The sequence below is a fragment of the Triticum urartu genome, chromosome 5 (genome assembly GCF_003073215.2).
Source record: "Triticum urartu cultivar G1812 chromosome 5, Tu2.1, whole genome shotgun sequence".
Classification (NCBI taxonomy): Eukaryota; Viridiplantae; Streptophyta; class Magnoliopsida; order Poales; family Poaceae; genus Triticum; species Triticum urartu.
Genome location: NC_053026.1, coordinates 8666754 through 8671300, shown reverse-complemented (window position 1 = coordinate 8671300; position 4547 = coordinate 8666754).

The window sequence follows — 4547 nt, the reverse complement described above, 5'->3', positions numbered from 1 at the left end:
TTGAAAACATTAGAAGAGCTTACCGGGTTAGCCTGGCGTTTTAAGCTAAGCCCGCGATCTTCGGTCGTGGGCGGTGGCGTCTCGCCGGCCTTAAAGAGCACTTTCCAGATTTCTTCGTGTGTTGTGCCATAGAGATCTTGTAGCGTCTGGTGCTTGGACGGATCGCACTCCCATAGATAGCAAGTCCGGCGTTGGCACGGAAGAACCCGACGAATGAGCATGACCTAGACCACATTGACGAGCTTGATCTTCCTATCCATCATATTCTGGACACATGTCTGGAGTCCAGTCAGTTTGTCCAAGGGACCCCAGGTTAGGCCCCTCTCTTGCCAGGAGGTGAGCCGCACCGGGAATCCAGATCTGAATTCGGGGGCCGCCACCCAGTTGGCGTCACGCGGCTCGGTGATATAGAACCACCCCGATTGCCACCCTTTCACTGTCTCCGCAAACGAGCCTTCGGGCCAGGTAACGTTGGGCATCTTGCCCACCATGGCGCCTCCACATTCTGCTTGTTGGCCGCTCACCACCTTCGGCTTTAAGTTGATGGTCTTCAACCATAGGCCGAAATGAGGCGGGATGCGGAGGACGGCCTCGCACACGACAATGAATGCCATGATGTTGAGGATGAAGTTGGGGGATAGATCATGGAATTCTAGCCCGTATTAAAACATCAGTCCCCGAACGAAGGGATGGAGAGGGAAACCCAGCCCGCGGACGAAATGTGTGAGGAAAACAACCCTCTCGTGGGGCTCTGGAGTAGGGACGATCTGTCCCTTATCCAGGAGTCTGTGAGCGATATCCTTGGCCAAATATCCGGCCTCCCAGAGTGCCTTTATATCCTTCTTCTTGATGGAGGAGGCTATCCACTTACCCCCAGCTCCGGATCTGGACATTTTGGAGTGTTTTCTCGGTTGAGGGAAAAGCTAGAAGCTTGGGCGCTGGAGCTCAGGGACGGAAAGGTTGAGGAAGGGCTGAGGTGTGGGTGAAGGTAGGGAATCCTTATCCCCTTATAAAGGCCGTGAATGTCAAGCGTCTCCCCACTCGCCTTGAACTCGCCTATTCCCATGGGCCATGCAAAACGGCATGATTGGGTCACCCACGCCCGTATTGATGAGAACCCCATAATAAGGGGGCACGATCTCTGCTTTGACAATACGTGCCAAAGGCAACCGCGTCTCGAAACGTGGGGTGGCAGGCTAAAAACGGTCCAAAATTATGACCAGACAGGCGTGATGTAATATTGTAAAAGCTGTCAGCGGATTAGACTCGTGCAAAAATATATATTCTCTCTACGGTTTTGTATATTGTGTGTGACAGGTCCAGATACTATCATCGCATCCGAAGACTATTTTGAAGTTCGGATAAAAGGGAACCCGCCTTGCAATGCCGAAGACAATCTGCGCACCGAACTCCTCGTCATTTAAGCCTGGTTCAGGGGCTACTGAGGGAGTCCTGGACTAAGGGGTCCTCGAGCGTCCGGCCTGTTATCCGTGGGACAGACTGATGGGCTGTGAAGACATGAAGGCCGAAGACTATACCTGAGTCCAGATTGGACTTTCCTTGGCGTGGAAGGCAAGCTTGGTGACCAAACATGAAGATTCCTTCTTATGTAAACGACTCTATGTAAACCCTAGATCCCCCCAGTGTCTATATAAACCGGAGGGGATAGTCCGGAAAAGACACCATTCATTACCATAGTCATATAGGCTAGGCTTTTAGGGTTTAGCCATCACGATCTCGTGATAGATCAACTCTTGTAATACCCATATTCATCAATATCAGTGAAGCAGGACGTAGGGTATTACCTCCATAGAGAGGGCCCGAACCTTGGTAAACATTGTGTCCCCTATCTCCTGTTATCATCGATCCTAGACGCACAGTTCAGGACCCCCTACCCAAGATCCGCCGGTTTTGACACCGACAACTACCTCTCTCGGCATTTGCATGCTTAGGAAACTGCAGTACCAACTATTCCCATTCTTTGTTGCTTTATTACTACCTTGTTATGTATCCAAGTGCTATCGTAAATGTATCAGTGATTATCATTTTCTCACTATTGTATAGCTCTCACATAAGACATGTACCTTTGAGGTTCTGTAGAAAAATGTGCTTGCAACATGCCATGGACGTAACCATGTTAATCAAACGACCTGTGTGAGTCTGCATCATTTGGTGGCCCACAAAATTATTACCATACCTTTTATAATGGCTAATTAGCTTGTTTTTCTTTAGGAGAATAAGTACTTCATTTTGGTTCGCTGTTGAACAGCTTATTAGAAGAAAGTACATAGCACATTTTGCAACATAGATATGCACATATGAATTCTTATTTAGGTTAATCAATCATACTCCACAACTTCCACCTTTCAGATTTAAGCAGTACAAATGTACCCACCACATACATTTAACAAGCAACTTGGAAAATACATATGCACATTTACAAATCCTTTACGTTTTCTCGGGTAAGTGAATTGCAAGGCATGGCAAAGGACCATTAAAGAAAGCTTACATTGACAACCTATTATGCAAAAGTGGGTACAACCAAATATGTAGCAAATTTTGATATATTACTGATACAACACATGTGTTGAAGATGGAGCTATATAAGGTCCTTATTTCAATGAAATTCTATTTACAGCAATATACCGGATAAATGATCCTCCCCATGATGCTTATGCATCCCATAGTTCATCTAATGTAAGAGCACCGTCATGCATTGACTGTGAGTTGGACGACTGATCATGTACGAGTTTGTGGTAGACCTCCTGCATTGTTGGCTTTGCTTCAGGGGATACTTTCAAGCAAGAAAATGCCACCTTGATGAGGGAAACTATGCTTCTCTATTCTGTTGTTGGTGGTGCTAAAGGTCGTTGGTCCAGGATTTCATTGACCAGTGTATACTACTGTCTTGGTGAGGTAGGATGTTCTAGTAGATCTCTTGGATGCTTCCCCATCACCACCACTAGCACAACCACCCCAAAGTTGTACACATCACATTTCTCCATCACAACAGATGTGTAGGACAACTCTACAAAAAGAGAAGAACAATCCTTAGAAGTCGGGTCATGGATATAAATATTATTTCTATCAGAACAAAGTGTACTAGTAGTACATAACCATAAGTAGGGAGAAATGGATAGAGATAAATAGTTGTACTGTGAAAAGGAAGCATATATGTACCGGGAGTAATGTAGCCGTATGTCCCTTCTCACTCCAGGTTGATGAATCAGGCTTTAAAATCCTTGTTATCCAAAAATCAGAGACATAAGCCTTAAAGGTTGTGTCAAGTAAGATGTTGTTGCTTGTGATATCTCGATGGATTATAGGTGGATTGCAATCATGATGCAAGTATGATATAGTTTGAGACACATCATTTGCAAGAGTGGCTCTTTTCTGCCAATCCAACTCCTTAGCTAGCCCCTCATCTTCTAGGGTCATTCGAAGGCTTCCCCGTAGTCATAGACAAGGAACTTGTACTATGAATGGCAGCAAAATCCATATAGCTTCACAATGCTTCGTTGTCTGATCTTTCACTCAGAAATCCTTTTTCATCGGCCACTTCATCAATTTGGTGAAGCTTCTTGACAGCTACTAGTTGTCAATCTTGGAGATGTGCTTTGTAGTCCTTGCAATACCCCCTTAGTCCAATAATGTGCTTCTCATCAAAGTTTTCTGCCCTGATTATATCCTCGAATGCTAGTTTTCCATCAAAATTCCATATAGAGAATATGTGTCTTGCTTCAGTAATTGGAGTTGCTTGAGTTTTTCTCTTATTGTGAATACACATTATAATGCCAATTGTTGTAAGAAGAATAATAGAGCTTATTGGAAGAATAAAAGCTAGCATCAAATTAAGCAGCATGTTTTCTTGTGATATCCCGGTGACAAGTAACAAGGTGGTAGCCCATGTAGGCTACCACATAGGCCTTTGTTATGGACAAACCAGTTGAGTGGTGCATTTGGAAAAAGGCACCCTCCTGGTAGTGGTCCAAAAGGCGTTACCGTGGAATACAAACAAAAAGTTGTGCGCGAACACGATAAAATTCCACGTAGCCTACCATGTAGGCACCATTGGGGAACGTAGCATGCAATTTTAAAAAAATACTATGCTCATGCAAGATCTATCTAGGTGATGCATAGCAACGAGAGGGGGAGAGTGTGTCCACGTACCCTCGTAGACCGAAAGCGGAAGCATTAGGATAACGCGGTTGATTTAGTCGAACGTCTTCGCGATCCAACCGATCAAGTACCAAACTTACGGCACCTCCGAGTTCAGCACACGTTCAGCTCGATGATGTCCCTCGAACTCTTGATCTAGAAGAGGGTCATGGGAGAGTGTCTTTAGCACAACGGCGTGGCGACGATGATGGTGAGGGGATCCGCGTAGGGCTTCACCTAAGCACTACGTGAATATGACCGTAGAAGTAAACCGTGGAGAGAGATGCCGCACATGGCTTGGAACAATTAGTGTGTCTCCAAGGGGCGTCCTGCCCACGTATATAAAGGAGGGAGAGGAGGAGGTCGGCCACTAGGGGGCGCGCCAAGAG